The sequence below is a fragment of the Pleurodeles waltl genome, chromosome 10, assembly GCF_031143425.1.
Source record: "Pleurodeles waltl isolate 20211129_DDA chromosome 10, aPleWal1.hap1.20221129, whole genome shotgun sequence".
NCBI lineage: Eukaryota > Metazoa > Chordata > Amphibia > Caudata > Salamandridae > Pleurodeles > Pleurodeles waltl.
Genome location: NC_090449.1, coordinates 325,808,607 through 325,825,037, shown reverse-complemented (window position 1 = coordinate 325,825,037; position 16,431 = coordinate 325,808,607). Strand labels below are relative to the sequence as shown.

General features: G+C 48.8%; 9 non-coding genes across 9 annotated transcripts; all 9 read left to right on the top strand.

Moving 5' to 3' along the window:
- Positions 1–2,456: 2,456 nt before the first annotated feature.
- TRNAP-AGG (transfer RNA proline (anticodon AGG)) lies at positions 2,457–2,528 on the top strand. Its single transcript has one exon. It is a non-coding gene; the product is annotated as a tRNA-Pro (tRNA).
- Positions 2,529–2,916: 388 nt separating this feature from the next.
- On the top strand, positions 2,917–2,989 carry TRNAV-CAC (transfer RNA valine (anticodon CAC)). The gene has a single exon. It is a non-coding gene; the product is annotated as a tRNA-Val (tRNA).
- Positions 2,990–6,491: 3,502 nt separating this feature from the next.
- TRNAV-CAC (transfer RNA valine (anticodon CAC)) lies at positions 6,492–6,564 on the top strand. The gene has a single exon. It is a non-coding gene; the product is annotated as a tRNA-Val (tRNA).
- Positions 6,565–6,871: 307 nt separating this feature from the next.
- On the top strand, positions 6,872–6,983 carry TRNAL-CAA (transfer RNA leucine (anticodon CAA)). Its single transcript has 2 exons — positions 6,872–6,909; positions 6,938–6,983. It is a non-coding gene; the product is annotated as a tRNA-Leu (tRNA).
- A 2,621-nt stretch (positions 6,984–9,604) lies between these two features.
- Positions 9,605–9,676, top strand: TRNAP-AGG (transfer RNA proline (anticodon AGG)). The gene has a single exon. It is a non-coding gene; the product is annotated as a tRNA-Pro (tRNA).
- Positions 9,677–10,064: 388 nt separating this feature from the next.
- TRNAV-CAC (transfer RNA valine (anticodon CAC)) lies at positions 10,065–10,137 on the top strand. Its single transcript has one exon. It is a non-coding gene; the product is annotated as a tRNA-Val (tRNA).
- A 3,030-nt stretch (positions 10,138–13,167) lies between these two features.
- On the top strand, positions 13,168–13,239 carry TRNAP-AGG (transfer RNA proline (anticodon AGG)). Its single transcript has one exon. It is a non-coding gene; the product is annotated as a tRNA-Pro (tRNA).
- Positions 13,240–13,627: 388 nt separating this feature from the next.
- Positions 13,628–13,700, top strand: TRNAV-CAC (transfer RNA valine (anticodon CAC)). The gene has a single exon. It is a non-coding gene; the product is annotated as a tRNA-Val (tRNA).
- A 306-nt stretch (positions 13,701–14,006) lies between these two features.
- Positions 14,007–14,118, top strand: TRNAL-CAA (transfer RNA leucine (anticodon CAA)). Its single transcript has 2 exons — positions 14,007–14,044; positions 14,073–14,118. It is a non-coding gene; the product is annotated as a tRNA-Leu (tRNA).
- Positions 14,119–16,431: the final 2,313 nt, after the last annotated feature.

The window sequence follows — 16,431 nt, the reverse complement described above, 5'->3', positions numbered from 1 at the left end:
TCTATTAGAGCTGCACTTTTAGACAGTAACTACCATGCTGGTTTCTACTTAAGCAGTTGATTCTATCGTTTGAAGTGAGGCTCTCCCGCCACCTTTTGGGCAAAGAAGACACTGCCCCTGCAACAACACAGGCAGACAAGCTCAAACTAAGTTTCTTGGTTAGGTGGGCGGAGCATATTGGCAATGGTGCCTCCTCGTGACTTGCAATTTACATGAAGAAGACAGAGAGGCAGCTGGGAGTAGGCAGTACCCATGAACCCCTGAACACTGTCTTGCGACTAGCACACAATTCTGAAATGAGGCGGGGGAAAGGAGGTGATTTCCCCATCAAGGGCCATTCCGGGAAATCAGCCACCCTGCGTCTCCCAGGTGAGTGTTTCAGGCCTATGAGCCACTAATATAAATCTCGCCTGATCGAGCGCTGATCGAGCAAGTGTGCTTGAATCCAAGAGGCATGCTCCTCTGGCTCAAGAGCTAGCAGGCCCTTCAGTGCTTCTGGTTGGGAAGTCTAAGGTGCAAGGGTCCATGACTTGCAGCGGGTTACAACTACCAGAAAGGGTCTGCTTTTCACATCAGTGCCCTAGTTCAGCTCACTGGCACAGGGCATTTTGACTACCTCTTGCCTTGCTAGAGACAAACAAAAAATCCTTGACAGAAAACATCAATTGCTATGGCACGCTTAGAGAGAGAGAGCCTCCAAATGGCCCTGCTTTTCGGAAAGACGCTTCAGAAGATGTTTCAAATGACTATGCAGCGGCAGTCTAGTTGGTATAGGGGTATGATTCTCGCTTCGGGTGTGAGAGGACCTCGGTTCAAATCCCAGACAAACCCCTACCTTTATAGGCTCAGTCTGTGTTTTAAACAGGAGTATTTATGCTTTTCACTCTTGTAAGATGTCATGTTGCAATGCAATACATGCTTTATACTGGCGTCGAGACGGTTCAGCATCATGAAGGTATGCGAGATTTCTTTGCAACTGCTTTTCTGTGCTGGAGCAGAAGTGCTCGTAGGAACATTAAATGCACAGTGCTTCTCCATGGTAATTTCGGGTCCAGTTTTGAAATCACCTCTTGGAATGAAAGTGATCCCAGTTCCTTTCTTCCAAGGGAAGAGATCGTGTTCCGGAAGGCTCAGCTTTGAGCGTCATGAACAATGGCCCTCATCCTTGCATCCCAGTCCAATGCATAGCCACATAAAGCAAGCAGGTGTGTCTGTTTCCATAGTGTGGTGGTTCCAGTACAATGCATAGCCACATGAAGCAAGCCGGCAAGTGTGTCTGTTTGTGTAGTGTAGTGGTTATCATGCGCACCTCACATGCGAAAGGTCCCTGGTTCGAGTCGCTGGGCTTTTTCACACTATTTGCATTTCCTGCCTCACCTGACAGGCAAGCTGAGATAAAAGAGACTGTGTCTATCCCTCACCATCGTGAGGTACTACGCTCCTGGGGCATCTGTCACAGCTCACCAAGAGGAGTTGCGCCAGCTTACGGCAGTCAGTTGCTCACTGTTTGACCTTTGCAATGAAGCCTGAGCCTACAGCATTCAAACCAGCCAAGGAAGGAAGGTACGAGAGCGAAAATAGCTTTCCTGCCCTCACCAAGAACACACACCTTGAGCAAATAAAGTGCCAGACTTACAAGGCCCTATCGCCACCGGAGCATCACTTTTAGTGACGCCCCGGTGGCACTATGCACTGCGCGGTATTTACAAGATGGCGTTCAGCCACTTTTTGTGGCTTAACACCACCTTGTAAATACGGCCCCTTAGCACGCAGCGCGTTCCCTGGAAGGGGCGTGCAATGGGTGTTGTTGGGAGTGTGCCACAGCAACACCATAGCATTTTGATGCTGCTCCAGATTTAGGAGTTGGCGTAAATCTGCGTCAGCGCCAAAATCCAACGCCATCCCAGGGGTGTCGTTAGAGTGGCACACTGAGGAGAAATGTTTTCATTTCTCCTTGTTTTTGCTCTTTCTATGTGTGATGCATTCTGCAGCACACATAGAAGTAAGAGCAAATCACCATTGAAGATTTTTTTTTTGGGCAGGAAGGTGTCCCTTCCTGCACAAAAACAATTTCCCCCTCAACGCAGTCATCCTTGTACCATGGTGCAAGAACGGCTGCGTTGGCGCTCAGCAGCTAATTTAGAGCTGGCGCAGGGGGAAGCACAGGGGTGCGCTGTATTCTACTAAATACGGCGCTTCCCTGCATTTTGAAAATGACGGCGCGTGGGGCTTGCAAATTTGGCACAGCGTCGCGCTTAGTCATTTTCTTGTAAATCTGGGCCAAAATGTCTAAAGGATAGAGGCTTTTTATGTCATGTTCGATGAAGACCATGCAAATGACTCTAGTCGTACTGCAGAAGAGAGCACCATGTGCAGTTTCTTGCTTTGGGATGTAGTCTCCCACTCTCTGTCACCAACCCTCCGAGCAGGGTCGGAGCCGTGCGTTTCTGTGCCCAGGCTCGTTGGTCTAAGGGTATGATTCTCGCTTAGGGTGCGAGAGGTCCCGGGTTCAAATCCCGGACGAGCCCATTTTAGCGGAAAACAATCAAATCCTGCTCAAAATACACAACCCCTCAACATTTCTCATTCCACTCGAAGCATTGTTGCGCAAAACATATTTTTTGCCTCAGGCGAAAAATGGATTACAATGCCTTGGCTTCCTTCCTGCTTGCTCTCAGTGCGCCCTGTGTGATGATTTCACAGGCTCTCCTTCCTGGCATTTAGGCATCAGATATTTGTCTGTCTCGGCCCGCAGCTGTGGGATTTTTCAGGACGTCTGAGTGTATGCATGCTGGCTGACACCGCTGCAATTTTCACACTTACCCCTCGCATTCTGAGCAACTGCTGATAAAGTATAGAGGAAATCGTGCAAACATATGAGGGGAACTGTGCTCCTTCAGTCAAACCAGCAAGCTTGTTTCTGTAGTGTAGTGGTTATCACGTTCGCCTCACACGCGAAAGGTCCCCGGTTCGAGACCGGGCAGAAACACTTGGCAGCAGCAGCAGCTTTTGTGTTTGCTCCCTAAAACCTCAGTCTCTCTCAATGCACACTTAGACAGAAATGACCTTTAAAAACTTGTGACCTGTGTAAAACGTGCTTTACTATTGCAGGACGCTAAAAAGTTATCTGCATCCCTCGGTGGTCGTGCATGTGCATTGTTTCTTGTTCTGTTTTTTTTTTTTTTCTTGGCCATGTTATATTGTGGGGCCTTTAAAGCTGTGACTTTGATAGGAACATTGCAAGCGGCAAAATCAACAAGTGCAGACTGAAGAGTCCGACCTGTACACTGTTTTGGCTGTCAGGATGGCCGAGTGGTCTAAGGCGCCCGACTCAAGAGAGCTTGATCTTCAGTGAAGCTGAGCCTTCTGGTCTCTTCATGGAGGCGTGGGTTCAAATCCCACTTCTGACAGGTGTATTTTCTTCCCTTAAATCTTGCTCTGCTTGCAGAGCCAGCTCCTCACACCACTATCTTTGGAAGCTGCTGTGGCATGTGAGGAGAAATCCACCAACCCATCGGCTGGGCCCTCAATCAAAATTCTGTGTATTACTGGAAGGGGCGTCTCAGGCACACCTTCTGTTAGAGCTGCACTTTATGACAGTAACTACCATGCTGGTTTCTACTTAAGCAGTTGATTCTATCGTTTGAAGTGAGGCTCTCCTGCCACCTTTTGGGCAAAGAAGACACTGCCCCTGCAACAACACAGGCAGACAAGCTCAAACTAGGTTTCTTGGTTAGGTGGGCGGAGCATATTGGCAATGGTGCCTCCTCGTGACTTGCAATTTACATGAAGAAGACAGAGAGGCAGCTGGGAGTAGGCAGTACCCATGAACCCCTGAACACTGTCTTGCGACTAGCACACAATTCTGAAATGAGGCGGGGGAAAGGAGGTGATTTCCCCATCAAGGGCCATTCCGGGAAATCAGCCACCCTGCGTCTCCCAGGTGAGTGTTTCAGGCCTATGAGCCACTAATATAAATCTCGCCTGATCGAGCGCTGATCGAGCAAGTGTGCTTGAATGCAAGAGGCATGCTCCTCTGGCTCAAGAGATAGCAGGCCCTTCAGTGCTTTTGGTTGGGAAGTCTAAGGTGCAAGGGTCCATGACTTGCAGCGGGTTACAACTACCAGAAAGGGTCTGCTTTTCACATCAGTGCCCTAGTTCAGCTCACTGGCACAGGGCATTTTGACTACCTCTTGCCTTGCTAGAGACAAACAAAAAATCCTTGACAGAAAACATCAATTGCTATGGCACGCTTAGAGAGAGAGAGCCTCCAAATGGCCCTGCTTTTCGGAAAGACGCTTCAGAAGATGTTTCAAATGACTATGCAGCGGCAGTCTAGTTGGTATAGGGGTATGATTCTCGCTTCGGGTGTGAGAGGACCTCGGTTCAAATCCCAGACAAACCCCTACCTTCATAGGTTCAGTCTGTGTTTTAAACAGGAGTACTTCTGCTTTTCACTCTTGTAAGATGTCATGTTGCAATGCAATACATGCTTTATACTGGCGTCGAGACGGTTCAGCATCATGAAGGTATGCGAGATTTCTTTGCAACTGCTTTTCTGTGCTGGAGCAGCAGTGCTCGTAGGAACATTAAATGCACAGTGCTTCTCCATGGTAATTTCGGGTCCAGTTCTGAAATCACCTCTTGGAATGAAAGTGATCCCAGTTCCTTTCTTCCAAGGGAAGAGATCGTGTTCCGGAAGGCTCAGCTTTGAGCGTCATGAACATTGGCCCTCATCCTTGCATCCCAGTCCAATGCATAGCCACATAAAGCAAGCAGGTGTGTCTGTTTCCATAGTGTGGTGGTTCCAGTACAATGCATAGCCACATGAAGCAAGCCGGCAAGTGTGTCTGTTTGTCTAGTGTAGTGGTTATCATGCGCACCTCACATGCGAAAGGTCCCTGGTTCGAGTCGCTGGGCTTTTTCACAGTATTTGCATTTCCTGCCTCACCTGACAGGCAAGCTGAGATAAAAGAGACTGTGTCTATCCCTCACCATCGTGAGGTACTACGCTCCTGGGGCATCTGTCACAGCTCACCAAGAGGAGTTGCGCCAGCTTACGGCAGTCAGTTGCTCACTGTTTGACCTTTGCAATGAAGCCTGAGCCTACAGCATTCAAACCAGCCAAGGAAGGAAGGTACGAGAGCGAAAATAGCTTTCCTGCCCTCACCAAGAACACACACCTTGAGCAAATAAAGTGCCAGACTTACAAGGCCCTATCGCCACCGGAGCATCACTTTTAGTGACGCCCCGGTGGCACTATGCACTGCGCGGTATTTACAAGATGGCGTTCAGCCACTTTTTGTGGCTTAACACCACCTTGTAAATACGGCCCCTTAGCACGCAGCGCGTTCCCTGGAAGGGGCGTGCAATGGGTGTTGTTGGGAGTGTGCCACAGCAACACCATAGCATTTTGATGCTGCTCCAGATTTAGGAGTTGGCGTAAATCTGCGTCAGCGCCAAAATCCAACGCCATCCCAGGGGTGTCGTTAGAGTGGCACACTGAGGAGAAATGTTTTCATTTCTCCTTGTTTTTGCTCTTTCTATGTGTGATGCATTCTGCAGCACACATAGAAGTAAGAGCAAATCACCATTGAAGATTTTTTTTTGGGGCAGGCAGGTGTCCCTTCCTGCACAAAAACAATTTCCCCCTCAACGCAGTCATCCTTGTACCATGGTGCAAGAACGGCTGCGTTGGCGCTCAGCAGCTAATTTAGAGCTGGCGCAGGGGGAAGCACAGGGGTGCGCTGTATTCTACTAAATACGGCGCTTCCCTGCATTTTGAAAATGACGGCGCGTGGGGCTTGCAAATTTGGCACAGCGTCGCGCTTAGTCATTTTCTTGTAAATCTGGGCCAAAATGTCTAAAGGATAGAGGCTTTTTATGTCATGTTCGATGAAGACCATGCAAATGACTCTAGTCGTACTGCAGAAGAGAGCACCATGTGCAGTTTCTTGCTTTGGGATGTAGTCTCCCACTCTCTGTCACCAACCCTCCGAGCAGGGTCGGAGCCGTTGCTTTTCTGTGCCCAGGCTCGTTGGTCTAGGGGTATGATTCTCGCTTAGGGTGCGAAAAGTCCTGGGTTCAAATCCCGGACGAGCCCATTTTAGCGGAAAACAATCAAATCCTGCTCAAAATACACAACCCCTCAACATTTCTCATTCCACTCGAAGCATTGTTGCGCAAAACATATATTTTGCCTCAGGCGAAAAATGGATTACAATGCCTTGGCTTCCTTCCTGCTTGCTCTCAGTGCGCCCTGTGTGATGATTTCACAGGCTCTCCTTCCTGGCATTTAGGCATCAGATATTTGTCTGTCTCTGCCCGCAGCTGTGGGATTTTTCAGGACGTCTGAGTGTATGCATGCTGGCTGACACCGCGGCAATTTTCACACTTACCCCTCGCATTCCGAGCAACTGCTGATAAAGTATAGAGGAAATCGTGCAAACATATGAGGGGAACTGTGCTCCTTCAGTCAAACTAGCAAGCTTGTTTCTGTAGTGTAGTGGTTATCACGTTCACCTCACACGCGAAAGGTCCCCGGTTCGAGACCGGGCAGAAACACTTGGCAGCAGCAGCTTTTGTGTTTGCTCCCTAAAACCTCAGTCTCTCTCAATGCACACTTAGACAGAAATGACCTTTAAAAACTTGTGACCTGTGTAAAACGTGCTTTACTATTGCAGGACGCTAAAAAGTTATCTGCATCCCTCGGTGGTCGTGCATGTGCATTGTTTCTTGTTCTGTTTTTTTTTTTTTTTCTTGGCCATGTTATATTGTGGGGCCTTTAAAGCTGTGACTTTGATAGGAACATTGCAAGCGGCAAAATCAACAAGTGCAGACTGAAGAGTCCGACCTGCACACTGTTTTGGCTGTCAGGATGGCCGAGTGGTCTAAGGCGCCAGACTCAAGAGAGCTTGATCTTCAGTGAAGCTGAGCCTTCTGGTCTCTTCATGGAGGCGTGGGTTCAAATCCCACTTCTGACATGTGTATTTTCTTCCCTTAAATCTTGCTCTGCTTGCAGAGCCAGCTCCTCACACCACTATCTTTGGAAGCTGCTGTGGCATGTGAGGAGAAATCCACCAACCCATCAGCTGGGCCCTCAATCAAAATTCTGTGTATTACTGGAAGGGGCGTCTCAGGCACACCTTCTATTAGAGCTGCACTTTTAGACAGTAACTATCATGCTGGTTTCTACTTAAGCAGTTGATTCTATCGTTTGAAGTGAGGCTCTCCCGCCACCTTTTGGGCAAAGAAGACACTGCCCCTGCAACAACACAGGCAGACAAGCTCAAACTAGGTTTCTTGGTTAGGTGGGCAGAGCATATTGGCAATGGTGCCTCCTCGTGACTTGCAATTTACATGAAGAAGACAGAGAGGCAGCTGGGAGTAGGCAGTACCCATGAACCCCTGAACACTGTCTTGCGACTAGCACACAATTCTGAAATGAGGCGGGGGAAAGGAGGTGATTTCCCCATCAAGGGCCATTCCGGGAAATCAGCCACCCTGCGTCTCCCAGGTGAGTGTTTCAGGCCTATGAGCCACTAATATAAATCTCGCCTGATCGAGCGCTGATCGAGCAAGTGTGCTTGAATCCAAGAGGCATGCTCCTCTGGCTCAAGAGCTAGCAGGCCCTTCAGTGCTTCTGGTTGGGAAGTCTAAGGTGCAAGGGTCCATGACTTGCAGCGGGTTACAACTACCAGAAAGGGTCTGCTTTTCACATCAGTGCCCTAGTTCAGCTCACTGGCACAGGGCATTTTGACTACCTCTTGCCTTGCTAGAGACAAACAAAAAATCCTTGACAGAAAACATCAATTGCTATGGCACGCTTAGAGAGAGAGAGCCTCCAAATGGCCCTGCTTTTCGAAAAGACGCTTCAGAAGATGTTTCAAATGACTATGCAGCGGCAGTCTAGTTGGTATAGGGGTATGATTCTCGCTTCGGGTGTGGGAGGACCTCGGTTCAAATCCCCGACAAACCCCTACCTTTATAGGTTCAGTCTGTGTTTTAAACAGGAGTACTTCTGCTTTTCACTCTTGTAAGATGTCATGTTGCAATGCAATACATGCTTTATACTGGCGTCGAGACGGTTCAGCATCATGAAGGTATGCGAGATTTCTTTGCAACTGCTTTTCTGTGCTGGAGCAGCAGTGCTCGTAGGAACATTAAATGCACAGTGCTTCTCCATGGTAATTTCGGGTCCAGTTCTGAAATCACCTCTTGGAATGAAAGTGATCCCAGTTCCTTTCTTCCAAGGGAAGAGATCGTGTTCCGGAAGGCTCAGCTTTGAGCGTCATGAACATTGGCCCTCATCCTTGCATCCCAGTCCAATGCATAGCCACATAAAGCAAGCAGGTGTGTCTGTTTCCATAGTGTGGTGATTCCAGTACAATGCATAGCCACATGAAGCAAGCCGGCAAGTGTGTCTGTTTGTGTAGTGTAGTGGTTATCATGCGCACCTCACATGCGAAAGGTCCCTGGTTCGAGTCGCTGGGCTTTTTCACATTATTTGCATTTCCTGCCTCACCTGACAGGCAAGCTGAGATAAAAGAGACTGTGTCTATCCCTCACCATCGTGAGGTACTACGCTCCTGGGCCATCTGTCACAGCTCACCAAGAGGAGTTGCGCCAGCTTACGGCAGTCAGTTGCTCACTGTTTGACCTTTGCAATGAAGCCTGAGCCTACAGCATTCAAGCCAGCCAAGGAAGGAAGGTACGAGAGCGAAAATAGCTTTCCTGCCCTCACCAAGAACACACACCTTGAGCAAATAAAGTGCCAGACTTACAAGGCCCTATCGCCACCGGAGCATCACTTTTAGTGACGCCCCGGTGGCACTATGCACTGCGCGGTATTTACAAGATGGCGTTCAGCCACTTTTTGTGGCTTAACACCACCTTGTAAATACGTCCCCTTAGCACGCAGCGCGTTCCCTGGAAGGGGCGTGCAATGGGTGTTGTTGGGAGTGTGCCACAGCAACACCATAGCATTTTGATGCTGCTCCAGATTTAGGAGTTGGCGTAAATCTGCGTCAGCACCAAAATCCAACGCCATCCCAGGGGTGTCGTTAGAGTGGCGCACTGAGGAGAAATGTTTTCATTTCTCCTTGTTTTTGCTCTTTCTATGTGTGATGCATTCTGCAGCACACATAGAAGTAAGAGCAAATCACCATTGAAGATTTTTTTTTTGGGCAGGAAGGTGTCCCTTCCTGCACAAAAACAATTTCCCCCTCAACGCAGTCATCCTTGTACCATGGTGCAAGAACGGCTGCGTTGGCGCTCAGCAGCTAATTTAGAGCTGGCGCAGGGGGAAGCACAGGGGTGCGCTGTATTCTACTAAATACGGCGCTTCCCTGCATTTTGAAAATGACGGCGCGTGGGGCTTGCAAATTTGGCACAGCGTCGCGCTTAGTCATTTTCTTGTAAATCTGGGCCAAAATGTCTAAAGGATAGAGGCTTTTTATGTCATGTTCGATGAAGACCATGCAAATGACTCTAGTCGTACTGCAGAAGAGAGCACCATGTGCAGTTTCTTGCTTTGGGATGTAGTCTCCCACTCTCTGTCACCAACCCTCCGAGCAGGGTCGGAGCCGTTGCATTTCTGCGCCCAGGCTCGTTGGTCTAGGGGTATGATACTCGCTTAGGGTGCGAGAGGTCCCGGGTTCAAATCCCGGACAAGCCCATTTTAGCAGAAAACAATCAAATCCTGCTCAAAATACACAACCCCTCAACATTTCTCATTCCACTCGAAGCATTGTTGCGCAAAACCTATTTTTTGCCTCAGGCGAAAAATGGATTACAATGCCTTGGCTTCCTTCCTGCTTGCTCTCAGTGCGCCCTGTGTGATGATTTCACAGGCTCTCCTTCCTGGCATTTAGGCATCAGATATTTGTCTGTCTCTGCCCGCAGCTGTGGGATTTTTCAGGACGTCTGAGTGTATGCATGCTGGCTGACACCGCTGCAATTTTCACACTTACCCCTCGCATTCCGAGCAACTGCTGATAAAGTATAGAGGAAATCGTGCAAACATATGAGGGGAACTGTGCTCCTTCAGTCAAACCAGCAAGCTTGTTTCTGTAGTGTAGTGGTTATCACGTTCACCTCACACGCGAAAGGTCCCTGGTTCGAGACCGGGCAGAAACACTTGGCAGCAGCAGAAGCTTTTGTGTTTGCTCCCTAAAACCTCAGTCTCTCTCAATGCACACTTATACAGAAATGACCTTTAAAAACTTGTGACCTGTGTAAAACGTGCTTTACTATTGCAGGATGCTAAAAAGTTATCTGCATCCCTCGGTGGTCGTGCATGTGCATTGTTTCTTGTTCTGTTTTTTTTTTTTTTTCTTGGCCATGTTATATTGTGGGGCCTTTAAAGCTGTGACTTTGATAGGAACATTGCAAGCGGCAAAATCAACAAGTGCAGACTGAAGAGTCCGACCTGCACACTGTTTTGGCTGTCAGGATGGCCGAGTGGTCTAAGGCGCCAGACTCAAGAGAGCTTGATCTTCAGTGAAGCTGAGCCTTCTGGTCTCTTCATGGAGGCGTGGGTTCAAATCCCACTTCCGACAGGTGTATTTTCTTCCCTTAAAACTTGCTCTGCTTGCAGAGCCAGCTCCTCACACCACTATCTTTGGAAGCTGCTGTGGCATGTGAGGAGAAATCCACCAACCCATCGGCTGGGCCCTCAATCAAAATTCTGTGTATTACTGGAAGGGGCGTCTTAGGCACACCTTCTGTTAGAGCTGCACTTTATGACAGTAACTACCATGCTGGTTTCTACTTAAGCAGTTGATTCTATCGTTTGAAGTGAGGCTCTCCTGCCACCTTTTGGGCAAAGAAGACACTGCCCCTGCAACAACACAGGCAGACAAGCTCAAACTAGGTTTCTTGGTTAGGTGGGCGGAGCATATTGGCAATGGTGCCTCCTCGTGACTTGCAATTTACATGAAGAAGACAGAGAGGCAGCTGGGAGTAGGCAGTACCCATGAACCCCTGAACACTGTCTTGCGACTAGCACACAATTCTGAAATAAGGCGGGGGAAAGGAGGTGATTTCCCCATCAAGCGCCATTCCGGGAAATCAGCCACCCTGCGTCTCCCAGGTGAGTGTGTCAGGCCTATGAGCCACTAATATAAATCTCGCCTGATCGAGCAAGTGTGCTTGAATCCAAGAGGCATGCTCCTCTGGCTCAAGAGCTAGCAGGCCCTTCAGTGCTTCTGGTTGGGAAGTCTAAGGTGCAAGGGTCCATGACTTGCAGCGGGTTACAACTACCAGAAAGGGTCTGCTTTTCACATCAGTGCCCTAGTTCAGCTCACTGGCACAGGGCATTTTGATTACCTCTTGCCTTGCTAGAGACAAACAAAAACTCCTTGACAGAAAACATCAATTGCTATGGCACGCTTAGAGAGAGAGAGCCTCCAAATGGCCCTGCTTTTCGGAAAGACGCTTCAGAAGATGTTTCAAATGACTATGCAGCGGCAGTCTAATTGGTATAGGGGTATGATTCTCGCTTCGGGTGTGAGAGGACCTCGGTTCAAATCCCAGACAAACCCCTACCTTTATAGGTTCAGTCTGTGTTTTAAACAGGAGTATTTCTGCTTTTCACTCTTGTAAGATGTCATGTTGCAATGCAATACATGCTTTATACTGGCGTCGAGACGGTTCAGCATCATGAAGGTATGCGAGATTTCTTTGCAACTGCTTTTCTGTGCTGGAGCAGCAGTGCTCGTAGGAACATTAAATGCACAGTGCTTCTCCATGGTAATTTCGGGTCCAGTTCTGAAATCACCTCTTGGAATGAAAGTGATCCCAGTTCCTTTCTTCCAAGGGAAGAGATCGTGTTCCGGAAGGCTCAGCTTTGAGCGTCATGAACATTGGCCCTCATCCTTGCATCCCAGTCCAATGCATAGCCACATAAAGCAAGCAGGTGTGTCTGTTTCCATAGTGTGGTGGTTCCAGTACAATGCATAGCAACATGAAGCAAGCCGGCAAGTGTGTCTGTTTGTCTAGTGTAGTGGTTATCATGTGCACCTCACATGCGAAAGGTCCCTGGTTCGAGTCGCTGGGCTTTTTCACAGTATTTGCATTTCCTGCCTCACCTGACAGGCAAGCTGAGATAAAAGAGACTGTGTCTATCCCTCACCATCGTGAGGTACTACGCTCCTGGGGCATCTGTCACAGCTCACCAAGAGGAGTTGCGCCAGCTTACGGCAGTCAGTTGCTCACTGTTTGACCTTTGCAATGAAGCCTGAGCCTACAGCATTCAAGCCAGCCAAGGAAGGAAGGTACGAGAGCGAAAATAGCTTTCCTGCCCTCACCAAGAACACACACCTTGAGCAAATAAAGTGCCAGACTTACAAGGTCCTATCGCCACCGGAGCATCACTTTTAGTGACGCCCCGGTGGCACTATGCACTGCGCGGTATTTACAATTGCGTTCAGCCACTTTTTGTGGCTTAACACCACCTTGTAAGTACGGCCCCTTAGCACGCAGCGCGTTCCCTGGAAGGGGCGTGCAATGGGTGTTGTTGGGAGTGTGCCACAGCAACACCATAGCATTTTGATGCTGCTCCAGATTTAGGAGTTGGCGTAAATCTGCGTCAGCACCAAAATCCAACGCCATCCCAGGGGTGTCGTTAGAGTGGCGCACTGAGGAGAAATGTTTTCATTTCTCCTTGTTTTTGCTCTTTCTATGTGTGATGCATTCTGCAGCACACATAGAAGTAAGAGCAAATCACCATTGAAGATTTTTTTTTTGGGCAGGAAGGTGTCCCTTCCTGCACAAAAACAATTTCCCCCTCAACGCAGTCATCCTTGTACCATGGTGCAAGAACGGCTGCGTTGGCGCTCAGCAGCTAATTTAGAGCTGGCGCAGGGGGAAGCACAGGGGTGCGCTGTATTCTACTAAATACGACGCTTCCCTGCATTTTGAAAATGACGGCGCGTGGGGCTTGCAAATTTGGCACAGCGTCGCGCTTAGTCATTTTCTTGTAAATCTGGGCCAAAATGTCTAAAGGATAGAGGCTTTTTATGTCATGTTCGATGAAGACCATGCAAATGACTCTAGTCGTACTGCAGAAGAGAGCACCATGTGCAGTTTCTTGCTTTGGGATGTAGTCTCCCACTCTCTGTCACCAACCCTCCGAGCAGGGTCGGAGCCGTTGCGTTTCTGTGCCCAGGCTCGTTGGTCTAGGGGTATGATTCTCGCTTAGGGTGCGAGAGGTCCCGGGTTCAAATCCCGGACGAGCCCATTTTAGCGGAAAACAATCAAATCCTGCTCAAAATACACAACCCCTCAACATTTCTCATTCCACTCGAAGCATTATTGCGCAAAACATATTTTTTGCCTCAGGCGAAAAATGGATTACAATGCCTTGGCTTCCTTCCTGCTTGCTCTCAGTGCGCCCTGTGTGATGATTTCACAGGCTCTCCTTCCTGGCATTTAGGCATCAGATATTTGTCTGTCTCTGCCCGCAGCTGTGGGATTTTTCAGGACGTCTGAGTGTATGCATGCTGGCTGACACCGCTGCAATTTTCACACTTACCCCTCGCATTCCGAGCAACTGCTGATAAAGTATAGAGGAAATCGTGCAAACATATGAGGGGAACTGTGCTCCTTCAGTCAAACCAGCAAGCTTGTTTCTGTAGTGTAGTGGTTATCACGTTCGCCTCACACGCGAAAGGTCCCCGGTTCGAGACCGGGCAGAAACACTTGGCAGCAGCAGCTTTTGTGTTTGCTCCCTAAAACCTCAGTCTCTCTCAATGCACACTTAGACAGAAATGACCTTTAAAAACTTGTGACCTGTGTAAAATGTGCTTTACTATTGCAGGACGCTAAAAAGTTATCTGCATCCCTCGGTGGTCGTGCATGTGCATTGTTTCTTGTTCTGTTTTTTTTTTTTTTCTTGGCCATGTTATATTGTGGGGCCTTTAAAGCTGTGACTTTGATAGGAACATTGCAAGCGGCAAAATCAACAAGTGCAGACTGAAGAGTCCGACCTGCACACTGTTTTGGCTGTCAGGATGGCCGAGTGGTCTAAGGCGCCAGACTCAAGAGAGCTTGATCTTCAGTGAAGCTGAGCCTTCTGGTCTCTTCATGGAGGCGTGGGTTCAAATCCCACTTCTGACATGTGTATTTTCTTCCCTTAAATCTTGCTCTGCTTGCAGAGCCAGCTCCTCACACCACTATCTTTGGAAGCTGCTGTGGCATGTGAGGAGAAATCCACCAACCCATCGGCTGGGCCCTCAATCAAAATTCTGTGTATTACTGGAAGGGGCGTCTCAGGCACACCTTCTGTTAGAGCTGCACTTTATGACAGTAACTACCATGCTGGTTTCTACTTAAGCAGTTGATTCTATCGTTTGAAGTGAGGCTCTCCTGCCACCTTTTGGGCAAAGAAGACACTGCCCCTGCAACAACACAGGCAGACAAGCTCAAACTAGGTTTCTTGGTTAGGTGGGCGGAGCATATTGGCAATGGTGCCTCCTCGTGACTTGCAATTTACATGAAGAAGACAGAGAGGCAGCTGGGAGTAGGCAGTACCCATGAACCCCTGAACACTGTCTTGCGACTAGCACACAATTCTGAAATGAGGCGGGGGAAAGGAGGTGATTTCCCCATCAAGGGCCATTCCGGGAAATCAGCCACCCTGCGTCTCCCAGGTGAGTGTTTCAGGCCTATGAGCCACTAATATAAATCTCGCCTGATCAAGCCTGATCGAGCGCTGATCGAGCAAGTGTGCTTGAATCCAAGAGGCATGTTCCTCTGGCTCAAGAGCTAGCAGGCCCTTCAGTGCTTCTGGTTGGGAAGTCTAAGGTGCAAGGGTCCATGACTTGCAGCGGGTTACAACTACCAGAAAGGGTCTGCTTTTCACATCAGTGCCCTAGTTCAGCTCACTGGCACAGGGCATTTTGACTACCTCTTGCCTTGCTAGAGACAAACAAAAAATCCTTGACAGAAAACATCAATTGCTATGGCACGCTTAGAGAGAGAGAGCCTCCAAATGGCCCTGCTTTTCGGAAAGACGCTTCAGAAGATGTTTCAAATGACTATGCAGCGGCAGTCTAGTTGGTATAGGGGTATGATTCTCGCTTCGGGTGTGAGAGGACCTCGGTTCAAATCCCAGACAAACCCCTACCTTTATAGGCTCAGTCTGTGTTTTAAACAGGAGTATTTATGCTTTTCACTCTTGTAAGATGTCATGTTGCAATGCAATACATGCTTTATACTGGCGTCGAGACGGTTCAGCATCATGAAGGTATGCGAGATTTCTTTGCAACTGCTTTTCTGTGCTGGAGCAGAAGTGCTCGTAGGAACATTAAATGCACAGTGCTTCTCCATGGTAATTTCGGGTCCAGTTTTGAAATCACCTCTTGGAATGAAAGTGATCCCAGTTCCTTTCTTCCAAGGGAAGAGATCGTGTTCCGGAAGGCTCAGCTTTGAGCGTCATGAACAATGGCCCTCATCCTTGCATCCCAGTCCAATGCATAGCCACATAAAGCAAGCAGGTGTGTCTGTTTCCATAGTGTGGTGGTTCCAGTACAATGCATAGCCACATGAAGCAAGCCGGCAAGTGTGTCTGTTTGTGTAGTGTAGTGGTTATCATGCGCACCTCACATGCGAAAGGTCCCTGGTTCGAGTCGCTGGGCTTTTTCACACTATTTGCATTTCCTGCCTCACCTGACAGGCAAGCTGAGATAAAAGAGACTGTGTCTATCCCTCACCATCGTGAGGTACTACGCTCCTGGGGCATCTGTCACAGCTCACCAAGAGGAGTTGCGCCAGCTTACGGCAGTCAGTTGCTCACTGTTTGACCTTTGCAATGAAGCCTGAGCCTACAGCATTCAAACCAGCCAAGGAAGGAAGGTACGAGAGCCAAAATAGCTTTCCTGCCCTCACCAAGAACACACACCTTGAGCAAATAAAGTGCCAGACTTACAAGGCCCTATCGCCACCGGAGCATCACTTTTAGTGACGCCCCGGTGGCACTATGCACTGCGCGGTATTTACAAGATGCCGTTCAGCCACTTTTTGTGGCTTAACACCACCTTGTAAATACGGCCCCTTAGCACGCAGCGCGTTCCCTGGAAGGGGCGTGCAATGGGTGTTGTTGGGAGTGTGCCACAGCAACACCATAGCATTTTGATGCTGCTCCAGATTTAGGAGTTGGCGTAAATCTGCGTCAGCGCCAAAATCCAACGCCATCCCAGGGGTGTCGTTAGAGTGGCACACTGAGGAGAAATGTTTTCATTTCTCCTTGTTTTTGCTCTTTCTATGTGTGATGCATTCTGCAGCACACATAGAAGTAAGAGCAAATCACCATTGAAGATTTTTTTTTTGGGCAGGAAGGTGTCCCTTCCTGCACAAAAACAATTTCCCCCTCAACGCAGTCATCCTTGTACCATGGTGCAAGAACGGCTGCGTTGGCGCTCAGCAGCTAAT